Raw genomic sequence first — 16760 nt, forward strand, 5'->3', positions numbered from 1 at the left:
TCCCTTCTCCCACCCCCAACTCATGAATAGGTTTGGAGCCTATCAATTACTCCAAACCTGGTTTAACTTGTCTGCCCAGATGGTTTTACTGGAGTGTAGCCACCATGCATGCTATAACTTCTTGGAACCACAAGTTGAGAGCAACAATATGGATGAGTAGCCCTGAAAAGGGCTCAGCAAGCCCTTATACCAGAGGTAATGGTCTTCCTAAGTAACCCATACATGTATATCTGTATCTTTTATGTATGTAAAATATATATATATATATATTTGTATATACTATATATATCTTAATAGCTATCTTTTATGTATGTAAAATATATATATATTTGTATATACTATATATATCTTAATAGCTAAATATATATCTTTATTCATGTTTTTCTTGTAGTTTTTTTTAGTGTATGTGATGTTTCTCCTGCCCTAACCTAAAAATAAAATATATAACAGGGCACTGACCAGTGAGCCCAGATCAGAATGCCACTAATATAATTTTATTTCTAGGAGTGACTAGGGAGCCTGCTTCTGGGAGAGTCTTGATGATGTATAATGGAAATGCCTTGGAGAGATTTTGGGCATGTGCAGACATTCTTTAACTTGTTCCAGTCTGCTAAGTATATGGTGAATAAGTCTCTTGATTGGCTACAGATGAACAGACAGAACTGGGTATGCATTCAAAAGGCACTAGTTGACTTCTTATCTTCTCTTTGTTTGACTTCTTCCTACCTGGTTGTGTTTGATAAAAGAAGAGAGAAAAATGCTGTGAAAGGAGAGGCCTTGGGTCTTTTCCATCCAAGGCTGATGCCTAGCCCTCAAAAATAGGCCTCCTTTGTTTTTTTGTTTGTTCTTTCATTTTAAGTGAAGGAAATTGGGGTTGTGCTTATGATCTTTTGAGTTTCAAAAGATGAGGAAGGGGCGGCTAGGTGGTGTAGTGGATAAAGCACCGGCCCTGAAGTCAGGAGTACCTGGGTTCAAATCCGGTCTCAGACACTTAGTAATTACCTAGCTGTGTGGCCTTGGGCAAGCCACTTAACCCTGTTTGCTTTGCAAAAACCTAAAAAAAAGATGAGGAAACTGAGTCAACAAGAGATGCAGCAGTAGAGTCCATGAAGAGGTTTGGTAGCCAACTGATCCAGCTTTGACACCCCAGGGAGCAAAGGATCCAGTTTATTAGAGAAGATAATTCAACCAGCAGAAATGCTACATTTAGACATAAACTTGATAGAACCAATACAAAGTAGAAATTGATTTAAATTTGAGCCTGTTTTCTCCAGACTGACCTTGAAATAATGGAAGAGAATGTTTGTATTCCTGTTTTTGCTGTATCTTCAAAAATAATTAGCCATTTATAAAAGCCAAATGATGCTTATTTGTTCAAAGGAAATGGGGCACTAGTCACTAGTGACTAACATGGGTGGTGGAGGGGAAAACATCCAGAATTGAAGCTCAGACTGATAGCTTGAGAAGAGAGACAATACAATGCCTAGGGTTACCCTGAGAACCTTAAGGCATAGATATAGCTGGTTTCACTCTGGGATAGTGATGCCAGAGTGTACTTTCTATAAATGTTTATTTTTTTATTTTTAGGTTTTTGCAAGGCAAATGGAGTTAAGTGGCTTGCCCAAGGCCACACAGCTAGGTAATTATTAAGTGTCTGATACCGGATTTGAATCCGGGTACTCCTGACTCCAGGGCCGGTATTTATCCACTGCTCCACCTAGCCGCCCCTATAATGTTTATTTAGAGAAAATATACTTATATACAAATAATAGATTATATACACACACACACACACACACACACATATGTGTGTGTGTGTGTGTACATATATATATATATATATATATATATATATATATATATATATATGCGTGTACGCTTTTGGAGAACAGGACTGCTCCATTTTTATATTCCCACTTACCCAGCACAATTCCTAGAGCATAAAAGTTACTTAATAAATGCTTGTTTCAGGTTGAATAAGTTATCCCAACATGGGACAAATCACTCTTCTGCCATTATTCTTTTCTCTTGACTATTTTACAGATTGATTATACAAGTGGATAAAAGAACTGTTTTTTTGTCATTCCATAAACATTCAGAGCCTATCTTCTGTAGGTTCCAGGAAATGCTTCTTCGTCCAAGAGCCCAAGAGCAGGTAGGACATGATAGAATGACCCCATTGAAGTGGTTCCCACCAGATTCGGAACTCTTCCCTCTTAAATCTTTATCCTTGGAAAATTTGAGAATTTGATTTTGAGATATCTATTAAAATCATTGTTCTTTTGTGGATCAATGTTACTTTTATTAATAGTCATGGTTATGTTAAAAATAAAACCCTGCCTCTTGTAACATCCTAATAATGGCTGTAGGTTCTATAGAATGTCCAAGTTTGCAAAGTTTTTTTACATACATTATCTCATTTGAACTTTGTGACCACTCTGTGAAACAGGTGCCACAAGTGTTGTGATGCTTATTTTAGAGATGAAGTGACTGAGGATCAGAGAATTTAAGTTCTTCCTAATTGCTGTCCCAAGTGATACACCTAGAGGTAGCTGGGTGGCAAAATGGACAGAGCCTTGAGTCTGGAGAAAGGGAAGGGAGACATTGCTATGTGCCTTATAAATTTGATCTCATTGCATCCTTACAATAATCCTGTGAGTTAAGTGGTGTTAATTATTTTATAACTGAGGAAACAGACAAACAGGGTTAAGTGGCTTACTCAGGGTCATACAGCTAGTAGGTTGTCTGTGGTCGGATCAGGTCCTCCTGTCTCCAGACCTGGCGCCCTATCCATTGTGGCACCATCTAGCTGCCCTTAAGAACATCTGAGTTGAAATCTAACTACACACACACACACACACACACACACACACACACACACACACCCAAAACTCTCTCAGATTTCCTCCAATGGTCCTACATTCATCCAGGACCCTCTTTCTCCAATGACCCTTCAGAAGCGAGGTGATACAATGGAGAAAGCCCTAGGCCTGGCTACAAGAAAATCTGAATTCAAGTCTAGCTTTAGGCAATTATCAGCTGTGTGACCTTGGACAAGTCCATTATTTGCTATCTGCCTCAGTTTCTTCAATTGTAAAAATAGGGGTCAAATAACACCTAGCTCTGAGAATTGTTGTGAGGACCAAGTGACATAGTATTAGCACAATGCCTGGCTTACAGAAGAGGCTTAACCAATGCTTGTTCCCTTCTCTCTATCCCTTCAAATAGTTGAAGGCAGCAAGCATAATGTTCCCTCTTCTCTCGCACACCAGAATTTAAAAATATTTTAATATATTTTTCTGTTCAAATCTCAAGTTCATGAAAATATACTCAAATGTTGTGTTTTGGGGTACTTTCCCCATCCCAGTCTGGTCTGGACTACCTTCAGCCTTGCTGAATTTCTCTTCAGTTAGCTCCCCCCACCTCTCTCTCTCTCTCTCTCTCTGTCTGTCTCTCTCTCTCTCTCTGTCCACCGTCTCATCAAAGGTGCCTAATTATCCCTCTGCAAATGACTCCCAGAACCTTGCTTTCAGTCCTACACTACCAATTTCTCATTGGACGTTTTAGACTGGATGTCCCCATAGACATTTCAAACTCAATATGCTCAAAACTGAAATCTGTCAGAAGCCCCAACATAGCAGTCCCTTAGGTTTCCCTTGGCATCACCCTCCTGTCTGCGCCCCCTCGGCTTCCAAGGCCCACTTTCTGCGCCTTCACAGCATCTCTCATGTTTGTCCTGATCTGTCCTACTCACATAGTCACCACCTTAGTCCAGGTCCTCATTAACTGGGTTTTGTTTTTTTTTTTAGGTTTTTGCAAGGCAATAGGATTAAGTGGCTTGCCCAAGGCCACACAGCTAGGTCATTATTAAGTGTCTGAGACCAGATTTGAACCCAGGTCCTCCTGACTCCAAGGCTGGTGCTTTATCCACTGCGCCACCTAGCCGCCCCACCTCATTAACTGTTGACTGCGTTATTGTAACAGGCTTCAGGTCTTCCTACTCCCAGTCATCTTATACAATGTTATCAAGAAATTATCTTTAAACAGATCTAACCATGTCAGGGTAGTGAAGTGTGTGGAGTCTGGTGTTAGGAAGACCCAGGGTCATATCTGCCCCCAGATACTTACCAGCTGTGGGACACTAGGCATTCTGTTTGCCCCAGTTTCCTTATTTGTAAAATGAATTGGAGAAGGAAACAGCAAAACACTCCAAAAGAAAACTCCAAATGAGGTCATGAAAAGGACACAAATGAAACAACACTCCCTTACTCTATCAATTCCAGAGGCTCCCTCTTGCCTCTAGGATTAAATATAAAAATATGAAATAAAATATAATTTCCTATTTAGCTTTTAGAGATTCACAACCTAGCCCCAAGTTATTTTTCCAGTATCAATGGACGTTTTTCTTCCTTCTGCATTCTGTGATCTAGTCAAGCTGTGCTCCTCTCTGTTCTTTACCCATGATACTCCATCTTCTATCACTGTATCTTTCTCCAGTGGTCATAAAGGCAGTCCAAGTAGGTACTCTGGAGTGCTTAGAGCCTGATCAGACAAGGAAGACACTAAGTTCATCCTGAGTTATCTCCGGTCTTCTTGAGTTTTTCCTTGATATTGGACTTTGACAACTTTGTGTAACTCTGCCTCACTCAAATCCACGAGCAAGTCAAGACATCATCCTGTGAGATCATGAGTCCTCTTCAAAAATGAAGAAAGAACAACAACTGGTTTCTTCTCATACTAGAACTCATTTCTTTTCTTTTTTTTTAATTTATTTTTATTAAAGATATTATTTGAGTTTTACAATTCCCCCCCAATCTTGCTTCCCTCCCCCCACCCCCCCATGGAAAGAACTCATTTCTTTTTATTTAATTTGGTTTTTAAATAGTATTTTATTTTTTCTAGTTACATGTAAAGATGATTTTCAATATTCATTTTTATGAGTTGAGTTCCAAATTTTCTTTCTCTCTCTCTTTTCCCCCTCCCCAAGATTGCAAGCAATCTGATATGTCATACATGTAAAATCATATAAAATGTATTTCCACATTAGTCATGTTGAATCCACTTTGTTCTTATCTCTGCCTCATTGAATTCTTTTCCTTTAAGATTCCATTAGATTGGAGCCAGCTAGGTGGCACAGTGGATAAAGCACTGGCCCTGGAGTCAGGAGGATCTGAGTTCTAATCTGACCTCAGACACTTAATGCTTGCCTAGCTGTGTGACCTTGGGCAAGTCACTTAGTCCCATTGCCTTAAATAAATAAAGTAAAACAAAAGATTCTATTAGATGGTAAGTTCCCTGTGGGGAGTTATTTTTCTTTTTCTTATTTTTATGTCTGCCTATAGTGGGTACTTACTAAATATTTGTTGATTTTATTCAATAGAAGATGTAGCTCGGGTACCACCTTCAGCATGAAGCTTTTTCTGATGTTTTCAACTGTCCTTCCTCCCAAACTATTTTGCATTTATTCTGTGGGTTCTGACATGCCTACTTGTGATCTCCTCCATTAGAATGAAACTCTTGGGAGTGGCAGTTGTTAATTAATCAGTCCACCAACAAACCTTTATTCAACAAAGCATTGTACCAAATGTGAGATACAAATAAAGCCCAAACCTTAGTCCCTCCCCTCCCAGAGCTCACATTCTATGAGCATAACTCAGGTCCTGGTTCTTATAGACTGACCGGTTCCAGTGGGGAGACTACCTGCAAACATCCCTGCCAGTGTGAATGGGAAGGTATCTGCAAGGAGAAGCATCAGCCCAGGCCCCCTGCAAATCCCAGGTGGGATTTGAGCAGAGTCATGAAGGAAGTCAGGGAAGACAGGAGTAGAAGGGACAAAGGGAGAACATTCCAGGCATGGGAATCAGACAGACATAGAAGATGGATTGTCCTATGAAAGAAATGGCAAGGCCAGTATTCGCAGAACTAGCCACAGGCAATAGTTGCTTGCTAGGTGGCAGATACTTAATATTATTACCTAGCTGTGTGACCTTGGGCAAGCCACTTAACCCCATTGCCTTAAGTAAATTTAGAAAAATGTTGCTTGCTAAATGCTTGGTGATTGATTGGTTTGATTTTTAAGATGGCAGTGTCTAGAACTGAAGGTGGTTTGCCCCCCACCACTAGAAGGGACCTGATGGGAGCAGGGGAAGGTCATTTCCCTAATTCTGGATATCATAGGGTCCATTCTGGCTTCCTTGATGTCTGAATCTAAGAATTAAGAGCTGAGATGGATTAGTAATCACAATTAATTCAAGGGATATTCTCAATCACCCTCCCCAAGCCCCTTCAATATCCCCAAGATTCCCAAAGCAACAGCCTAGTCTGTTAAAACTGAATTCTTCAGGGGCGGCTAGGTGGCACAGTGGATAAAGCACCGGCCCTAGAGTCAGGAGTACCTGGGTTCAAATCGGGCCCAGACACTTAATAATTACCTAGCCCTGTGGCCTTGGGCAAGCCACTTAAACCCGTTTGCCTTGCAAAAACCTAAAAAAAACCCAAAAAACCAAAAACCAACTGAATTCTTCTCCTAGACCAAGAGGGGGCTCTCTAGAGCAAGGAGCGTGCAAATTCCTGCTATTCAGCTGAAAAAGAGAAGGCTCAAGGCTGGGAGCTGGGGTCACTCCTCCTCTGGCAGCTCTTGGGGTTTTTTTTTTAACTGTTTGGTCAGGACCATTCCTTATCCCGAAATTGTTTCTTTTAAATAACCACCCTCTGCTTAGTTGTGGCAAACGATGTATACCTGAACCCCTGATCTGGTACCCTTCCTTCCCCTAAATATTTCCATTTATAGCTGCCAAAAAGTGAGCCCCATCCTTCTTTCCCTAGGTTTCCTTCACTGGGTCCCTGTTCTGGATTAAAAGCAGCTTCTCATGAGGGATCTATGTCCCACCTTCCAAGCCAGCCCCCTAATTGATGCTGGTTGGAAAAAATCACTGAGCCTCCGTCTTTGAAACCTTGGTTTCTTTCAAAGCCCTAGCTTTCTTTGACAACCCAGAAAATCTATAAACAGGTCTAGTGGGTCCTGTGGGTGTGTGAAAACGGTCAGTTTACATGTCTTTAAATCAAATCCCAATTTTCTTTCCCCATGCCCTTTGCTGATTTATTTTATTTTTTTTAAAGGTTGGTTCAGTTTCATTCCTTACCTCCCTTTGTCCACAATGAATCAAAGCTGGCTTTGAGGAGGCAGGCGGGTGTGGGGAGGGCAGGGGATGTGCTTTGGCCTGTTGTCAAACCCATTCAGGTGGCTTGGGTCTATGTACCACCTATCTGGAATCCCAGAATCTGGGAGTCCTGTAGGATGGCCAGGTATGTCTGGGTGATGACTTGCAGCATTGCTAAAGGTACTCAAATAAAATCACAGATTTGAGGATTTCTCAGAACATGAAATGAAAGGGCTAGAGTTGGAAAGAGCTTCAGAACAGTCTGTCTGGACAGAGGAGTTCCTTAGAACAGAGCTGGGAGGGTCCTTAGAACATAGAATGTCAGAGTTGGGAAAATCTTTAAGACATAGGATGCCAGAGCTGGGAGGGCCTTTAGAATCCTAGATGTCAGAGCTGGGGGACCCTTAGAACCCAGGATGTCATTCAGTTAGGAAGCATTTCAACACTTCCTATGAGCCAGACAACACTAAGGGCTAGGGCTAGCTACCAGGAAAGACAAAAGGCAGTCTCTTCCCTGAAGGTGCCCTCACTCTAATGGGGAGAGACAACATATAAACAACTGTGTACATACAAGATCTATATGGAGTAGATTGAAGGTCATTGGGGGAGGGAGGCCCTGGAAAGAGCATCCCACAGAAACTTCCTACAGGTTTTAAGAGAGATCTGAAGGGAGCCAGAGAAACCAGACTACTCTGGGGGGGGGGGGCATAGTATTCCAGGAATGGGGGAGGGGGGGTGGAAGGCAGTGGGGAGAGCTGGAATGTCAAGTTCAAGGAACAAGGAGGCCAGTGTAGCTGAACATAGAGGATCTGGAAGGGAGTAAAGTGTGAAAAGGCTGGAAAGATAGGAAGGGGCAAGGACAGAGGACCTGCCGGGGGTAATGGGCAGATAAAACCTTAGAACATGGAATTCAGAGACATCACAGGTCACTTCATCCAATTCCTACAAGAAACAAAGATCTCTTCTACAGAAGCTATGAAAAATGTTAATCCAGTCTCTACTTGTATATTTCCACTAATGTGAAACTCACCACCAGACATGGCATCTTGTTTCATTTCTAAATATGTACCATGTTTAGGAATTGCTATATTGACTCCAAATCACCCTCCCTGTATATCTCACTACAATCCCATGTCCCACCAGTTTTGTCCTCCAGAGACAAGGAGAATAAAGTTAATCAGATATCTGGGGACCTCCTCAAAGTGAGAGGCGGTGCAATGTAGTGGGTAGCCGGCCAATGGACTGAGCAAGTAACTTAATTTTTCAATGTCCCCGGCAACTCATGAAGATAAAAAAATCATAGACCACTACAAACTTGCGTCTGTGTAGTGAGAGTTCATATAAGTGTTTCACACCAAAGAAATCCAGGGCTAGACCTCCCTACCCATAGCAAAGAAGTCTTCTTTAGCTTAAGGGAATAATTTGAGAGAAACATGATCACTTTTTTCACAGAAATACAGAGGTAGAAGGAACCTGAAAGGTCAGCCCATATTGGAAAGATAATCCTCCTTACAACACTCCAGGAAAGTAGTCATCCAACTCAAGGTGTGTTGGTAAATATTTAACAACTGACTTTCCTAAAACCTCACACTTTTATTGTTTTTTGAATTTTACAATTTCCCCCCCAATCTTGCTTCTTTCCACCCCCCCCAAAGAAGGCAGTTTGATAGTCTTTACTTTGTTTCCATGTTATACATTGATCAAAATTGAATGTGTTAAGAGAGAAATCATATCCTTAAGGGAAAAGCACAATATCAGAGATAGCAAAATTACATAATAAGATACCTTTTTTTTAAAAAAATTAAAGGTAATAGTCTTTGTTTAAACTCTACAATTCTTTCTTTGGATACAGATGGTATTCTCCATTGAAGATATCTTAAAATTGTCCCTGATTGTTGCATTGATGAAATGAGGAAGTCCATTAAGGTTGATCATCAACCTCATGTTGCTATTAGGTTGTGTACAATGTTCCGGTTCTGCTCATCTCGCTTGGCATCAGTTCATGAAAATCCTTCCAAGCTTCTCTGAATTTCCATCCCTCCTGGTTTCTTATAAAATAATAGTGTTACATAATGTACATATACCACAATTTGTTCAGCCATTCCCCTATTGATGGACATTCGCTCAATTTCCAATTTTTTGCCACCACAAACAAGGCTGCTATGAATATTTTTGTACAAGTGAAACCTCACACATTTTAAGTTTAGGTCTGCATCATTAACATTTTCTCCAAAACTTTCTTAAGTCTAACCAATCAACCAAAAGATTAATCAAGTCTTGTGATTGAAAAGACCAACCACATCCAGAGAAGGAATTGTGAAGTTTACTGTTTTCAATTTTTAAAAATTGTTATTTTTTCTCTCAAATGTTTTTTTCCCCATTTTGATTTGATTCTTCTTTCATAACATGACAAATATGGATATATATTTAGCATTGTTATACATGTATAGTTTATATTATTAGCTTGCTTTCTGTAAGGGGAGGGAGAAAGGGGAAGAGATGGAGAAAAATGTGAAACTCAAAACTGCAAATAAATGATTGTTGAAAACTACTGTTGCATGCTGGGAAAAATAAGTAAATTATATATAAGGTAAATCAAGCCCTGATTAGTAACATTTACTGGTTTCTGAGTTGCAAATGTTTACACACATCTGACTCAATTTTATTTTCCAGGCAGGATTACTAAACTGGTTGATCAGAATTATTCTGCCAACCAAGCATTTGATATTTGGCAAAGATTCTAGGCCAGCTTACAATTTAACAATTGACTTTCCCAAGCAGGTATAAACTTCATCCAATCTTTGCTTGAAGACTTCCAATGGTGAGGAACTCACTACTTCCCAAGGCAGCCCATTTTCTGTTGGGATAATCTTGTTTTTTTAGGAAACTATTCCATACATAGAGCTGAAACCTGTCTCTCTGCACCTTCTTCCCATTCTTAAATCTGGGGCCAAGTGAAATGTCTGACAGTTCTTCACATTCTTGAAGACAACTCTCATATGTCTCTTGAGTCTTCTCTTTGGTCTAAACCATTCCCCGTTCCTTAAAGCTATCCTTAGATGGTAAGGATTCAAAGCATTTCATCAACCTGTTTCCTCTCCAGGTTGACAAGTTATTTTTCTTTTCTTTTCTTTTCTTTTCTTTTCTTTTCTTTTCTTTTCTTTTCTTTTCTTTTCTTTTCTTTTCCTTTCCTTTCCTTTCTTTTCTTTTCCTTTCCTTTCTTTTCCTTTCCTTTCTTTTCTTTTCCTTTTCTTTCTTTTCTTTTTCTTTTCCTTTCTTTTCTTTTCCTTTCTTTTCTTTTCTTTCCTTTCCTTTCCTTTTCTTTCCTTTCCTTTCCTTTCCTTTCCTTTCCTTTCCTTTCCTTTCCTTTCCTTTCCTTTCCTTTCCTTTCCTTTCCTTTCCTTTCCTTTCCTTTTCTTTTCTTTTCCTTTCTTTTCTTTTCTTTTCTTTTCTTTTCCTTTCTTTTCTTTTTCTTTTTCTTTTTCTTTCTTTTCTTTTCTTTTCTTTTTTTTTAGGTTTTTGGCAAGGCAGTGGGGTTAAGTGGCTTGCCCAAGGCCACACAGCTAGGTAATTATTAAGTGTCTGAGGCCAGATTTGAACTCAAGTACCCCTGACTTCAAGGCCAGTGCTCTATCCACTCCACCACCTGATGTCCCTGACAACTTATTTCTTAAAATGTCTACCCAGTACAAAAGATAATATTCCAGACAGTCAGTCAGTCAAAAAAATTTATTAAGCATTTACTATGGTAATAAGCTTGATATTAAAGACTGGGGATATAAATATGTAAAAGAAAGACAGTTACTGTTCTCAAGGAGCTTATAGTCAAATGGGGAAAGATTGCTCCAGATGTGATCTTATTAGTTTAACATATAGTGGGACTATTATCTCTTTAGCTCTAGACACTGTGCCCCTCCTCAGGTGGCCCAAAATTGTAAGAGTGAACCATGACTTGGGCTGTTACTGAGTCAAGATAAACCCCACATCTCTTTTCAAATAGTTGAGGGTATTGAATGGCTAATGAACAACAGATAGGAAAGAAAGTAGTGAGCCAACACGACTACCTCAAGAATAAGTCATGACTGACTCATTTTCATTTTCCGGACAGGATTACTAAACAGGTCAATCCAAATTCTTCTGCCAATTGAGTTTTCTAAACATTAGGCATTTGATATTTGGCAATGATCCTTCAACTCTCCTTGCAGCCAAAATGAAGAAAGCAGGGCTAGAACATAATACCTGTAAATGGATTCAAAACCAATAGGCTGAACCCCAAAAGGAGTGAATCTTGCCCTTGATCTAGTGCTGGTTACCTTTTCGATCAATGGCTTGAATAAAGACACTATTATCAAATCCTTGGATGACAAAGCTCAAAGAGTCAATTAACACATTGCATCAGGAGTTCTGAACTAAGCACTGGACTTGGGGTCAGAAAGACCTGTTACTACCTGTGTAATCTTGGATAAGTGACTTAACCTCTGTTTGCCTCAAATTCCTTAACTATAAAATGAAGTTAATAATAATATCACCTATCTGTCAGGGTTGTTGGGAGGACAAAATGAGAAAAAACCTATGACATGCTTTGCAAATTTACTATATAGATGGGGTGGCTCCCCTTTTGTTTTTTGAGGAAACTACAGAGAAGGGAATTTTTTAAAAGTCTCCTTACTTAGGCCAAGAAAAAAGGGAAATTGTGTATCACTAGTCTCTGTCTCTTTTACCTTTGTTTCTCCAATCTATCCTTTAAAGTTCTTTAACTGGTCTTTTATTTTATGTCACCCATGTTTTCCTAATAAATTCTTCCTTCTTCTGAAGAGTCATCACTTCTAACAAAAAATTAAAAGGATAAAAAAGGGCCTAGTTTAGCAAAACTATAATTAACATAGAAAAATTAGAACTAACACAAACAGGCAGCTAGGTGGATAGAGTCCCTGGCCTGGGTTCAGGAATCCATCTTGAATTCAAATCTGATCTCAGACACTTATAAGCTGTGTGATCCTGGATAAGTCATTTCATCCCATTTGCTTCAATTTTGTCATCTGTAGAATGAATCGCAGAAGAAAATGGCAAAACATTCTAGTACCTTTGCCAAGAAATTCTCAAATGGAATTAAATAACTAAATGACTATAACAAATTCTCAAATTTACCATTACAACAACTCTTGTTGAGTAGTTTCAATCACTTCTGGTTTTTCTTGGCAAAGATACAAGCATGATTTGTTATTTCATTCTCAAACTCATTTTGTTTTTGTTTTTGTGAGACAAATAGTATTAAGTGACTTGCCCAAGGTCACACAGCTCCCATCATAAGTATCAAGTATCTGAGGTCAAATTTGAACTCGGGTCCTCCTGACTCCAGGGTTAGGGTTCTATCCATTATGCCACCTAGCTGCCCTTACAGCTCCCAGAGTGGTAAGGATTTTGCTGCTTTTTTAGAGGCTTCTATTTCTTCCTCAGAGGCTTTGCTGGAGTAGCACTTCCTCCTTGAGGCCTGCCCTGATTCCTCCAATTCCTCAAACTGTTCCAGACAATTTTGCCAGATCTCCCCTTTGATCTCTCAACACACTCTGCATCTGGTCAGGCTGAAGACAGGGACTTGGAAGTCAGCCTAGGCCTTTAGTCAATATTTGTTAAATTGAATGGAAATTTATTCAGATTTCTACCATGACTTTCCACCAACCATACAAGGGCTACCCTATATGCAATATGAACCTCTTTCCTGAGCTCCGGGCCCACATCACCTGGAAGTATCTCAGACTCAACTTAACCCATAGAGAACTCAGTTCCCCCCCCCCCCCAACCCTTTCCAATTTTCTCATTACTGTTGAACTTACCGCCATTTTCCTAATCACCTAGATGTGAAATCTTGGTGTCATCCTTGGTAATTCCCTAGAATCTCCATGGTTCAAATAGAAAATCCTCTATTTGGCATTCATAGCCTGGCTCTCTTCTAGGCTTCTTTTACCTTACACCTCTTCAGGTCCACTCAAGACCCCATGCACTTGCCTTCAGACCGTTCCTCTCACTAGACCCTCCATCTCTAGAGTCTTAGCATTTTCCCTGGCTGTCTATGTGCCTGGAATGGTCTCCTTCCTCATTTCCACCTTCTGACTTCCCTTAAGACTTAGTTTAAATCCTACCTTCTGCAGGAGGGTCTTCTCCAAACCTCTTCTCCATCCAATGCCTTCCCTCCAAGAGGAGGGAGGACCCTCAGTTTCACTGTACTTATCTGCTGTGTACACAATTCATTAGAATGTGCTCTTCTTAAGATATCTTTTTTGTTGTTGTTTTTTTCAAGGCAGTGGGGTTGCGTGACTTGCCCAAGGCCACACAGCTAGGTAATTATTAAGTGTCTGAGGTTGGATTTGAACTCAGGTCCTCCTGACTCCAGGGCTAGTGATCTATCCACTACGCCACGTAGCTACCCCTAGAATGTGCTCTTTTTGAAGGCAGAAATCATATTTTTGCCTTTCCATAATTCAGTGTCTGGAACATTGCAATTTAGTAAATGAACCTTTGATCTGAGTGTGGGAGCAAAAGGAAGCAGTGTAATTTAGAAGAAAGAGGGATGGCCTAGACAGGTCAGGGTTGGACTCTGCCACAAACTCATTTATCATGGAAAAATATGAAAATTGGAATAGAGCTTCCTTCCTATTCTAAATGGTAGGATCTGATCATCGTGAAGGGTTCATCTAATCCTAAGATTCTATGCTCTGTGTTCCTACAACCTAGTTCCATAATTCTTTATTCTAAGGGCCATCCCAGCCCTGACATTCTCTGTTCTAAGGACCCTCCCAGCTCTGACATTCCATGATTCCATGTTCTAAGGGCCTTACCAACTCTGATATTATATTTTAAAGCTCATGCTAATAAAACGATAGCAAGAGGTCTTAGAAAACATATAGGAGTCTGGCCTTGTCATTTTGACCTTTATTTAGCAGCAACAAAATACATAGTATTAATACCAGTTTACTGGGGGGTAGGGGTGTGGAAGGAGGATTGTACTCAACATTCACTCCTTCCTGCTCTAAGGCTGGTGAAAAGGGAAAGACTAGAGATGCCCACTGTTGATTCTATGGAGATCTGGATATCACTATCTATTTGTGGCACTATCCTTTCCATGTGACTCTAGTTCAAAGATTCTTTACCCGGTCTGGATCCTGGGCCCTTTTAGCAGTTAGTTTACTGAAACCCTTTGTCCTTTCCTCAGAATCATGTTATTAAATGTATAGAATCAAATACAGAGGATTAGAAGGGAAACCAATTACATTGAGATACAGTTATCAAAGAGGTAAAACACAAGTTAATTGATCCTCTGGAATCTCTCAGTGACACCTAGACGAAGAATTCCTGCTCTAGCATCTGCTGACAGAAAATCCTGGCAATCTGGGTATCTCAAAAGGGAATGCGATATGAAATCATATTGAATTTATTGTTTTCAGTGGTTACCCTTATAGCTGACTTCCACATATGAAAAAATATTAAGGGCTCAGAGGAGTATGCAAGCAGGGTTTGGGAACATGGAAATTTCCAAATTTCCATAGCCACAAACCAGAGAAGTTTAGGAAGGGCTCCAACCTAATTCATGGGATCATAGATTTAGAGCTGGCCTTATACAGGCTATCATTTTACTCACCTAGAAACCTCCTCTCTACCCGCAATACCTCTCTCCCTTCCCCTTCCAATTCTAGAACCCTAATTAAATCAACTCTGTCATGATTCCTGGATAGGGTGGGTCAATCTACCCTCCTGAGGCCACCATCTCAGTAACTTTCCAAATCAAAATATGGCTCCCTGATTACTACTCCTCTGTATGAATTGAGGGTAAGAATTGTCTTCCTTTTTGTATTTTTATCACCAGGATTTAGCTAAGTGATTATCATGTAGTAAGCATTTGATAAATGTTTGAAAATTAATCAACTAATTAATCTATCCTTGCCTGTTGTTCAGTCCTAACTCTTTGGGATCCTGTGGACCACAGCATACTGGTACTGTTCGTGGGGTTTTTCTTGGCAAAGATACCAGAGCGGTTTGCCATGACCTTCTTCACCTCATTTTACAGATGAGCTTTTACCAAAACTTCATGACCACTTATTGAAGAATTTGGTAGAAGATTCTTGGATGGGGATGGCTTGGACTGTATGGTCTCTGGTGGCCCTTACATGTTTGAGATACTGGATAGACCATCTGGTAAGCCTCTGAGGTTTGCAGTCGTGTTCCTACTGATTTGAAATCATTGAGCTGGAGAGGGAACCATGTACTCCAAAGTCCTCATTTCACCAGCCACCAAAATAAGAGGTAAATGGATTTTCCCAAAGTCACTCAAGGTCATTAAACAGCCAAGAAGTGGTTGTTGTTATTTCCCCATTTGTGATCCTATTTGTGGTTTTCTTGGAGAGATACTAGAGTGGTTTGCCATTTCCTTCTTCAGCTCATTTACAGAAGAGAAGACGGAAGTAAATAAGGTTAAGTGACTTGTCCAGGGTCATACAGCCAGCACGTGTTTGAGATCACATTTGAACTCAGGAAGACGGGTGGATTTGACTCCAAGTCTAGTGCTCTGAGCACTATGGCACCATCTAGCTGTCCTTCCTTTCATTGCAGTCTATCATGCAAAGTTGTTATGAGGGAAGAACTTTGTAAATGATAATAATCTAATGCTCCAGTGGATCTGGGGTCTTTGGTGATATTCATTACAGATTTTATATATCTATCTATATGTGTATATATATATAGTGTGCATATATAAATATAATTTTATATATGCATATATATAAATAATTTTATTTTATATCATTCTTGCCTCTGCTTTTCTATGACTACAGGGGGTCTAGCAGGGATAGACTGATAGATGTTTAACAATTGGGAGTGGGAAAGAGAAAGGAATGTACAAAGATACAGATTTGAAGTGTTTGCTGATTTTCAAGGTGCAAATGCTTACACTAAAAATTTAACCATCAGTTTTCTGGTTAGAGCTTTCTCCAACACATCACTGAGTCTGCCCCTGATGTGGGAGCCTTCCCCAAATTTACTTACTGTGGTATGGCTAGTCATGGAGTGAGTGGGTTTTCCATCAGTGATGCTTCATTCTTGCTTTATGGCCAGCCCATTTTTTCCTCTTTGTGTCACTTCTACCTGCCTCTGCATACTCCAGTCCATCCTCCATTTGTTAAATTGCTCTTCCTAAAGTACAGATCTGACCAAGCCATTCCCTCATTCAATTAACTTCAGCTCTCTAATCTTTTCAGAATCAAATAGAAAATCCTCTTTTGGGCTCTAAAGCCCTTTACGGCCTGGCCCTTGCTTATCTTTCTAGCCTCCCTCTCCTCCACCCCATCCCCACTGATTCTGTGATCTGGGGGCACTGGTCTCTTCAATGAACTAGACCCTGCATCTCCCAACTGGAGGCAGTTTTTCTGGTTTGTTCCTCCTCATCTCTGCCCCTGGCTTTCTTCCAAAATCCTACCTTCAATAGGAAGCCTCTCCCATCCTCCTTAATTTTAGCGGCTTCACTCTCTCCAAGATCTTCGATCTATAGTTTGGGTTTTGTTCATATTTGTCTTTATGTCATCACCTTGCTAAGCTTTGGGGAACTCCCAA

At 40.1% G+C, this 16760-nt stretch overlaps 1 protein-coding gene across 1 annotated transcript in view; it reads left to right on the forward strand.

Annotated features, from left to right (window-relative positions):
• Positions 1-1902: 1902 nt before the first annotated feature.
• COMP (cartilage oligomeric matrix protein) overlaps positions 1903-16760 on the forward strand; it is a 126732-nt gene continuing 111874 nt past the window's right edge. The window contains exon 1 of the mRNA XM_074204732.1: positions 1903-2155. The gene's annotated coding sequence lies outside the window, so the exon portion shown is untranslated. The remainder of the gene's footprint in view (positions 2156-16760) is intronic.

This window comes from Macrotis lagotis, chromosome X, assembly GCF_037893015.1.
Source record: "Macrotis lagotis isolate mMagLag1 chromosome X, bilby.v1.9.chrom.fasta, whole genome shotgun sequence".
Lineage (NCBI taxonomy): Eukaryota > Metazoa > Chordata > Mammalia > Peramelemorphia > Peramelidae > Macrotis > Macrotis lagotis.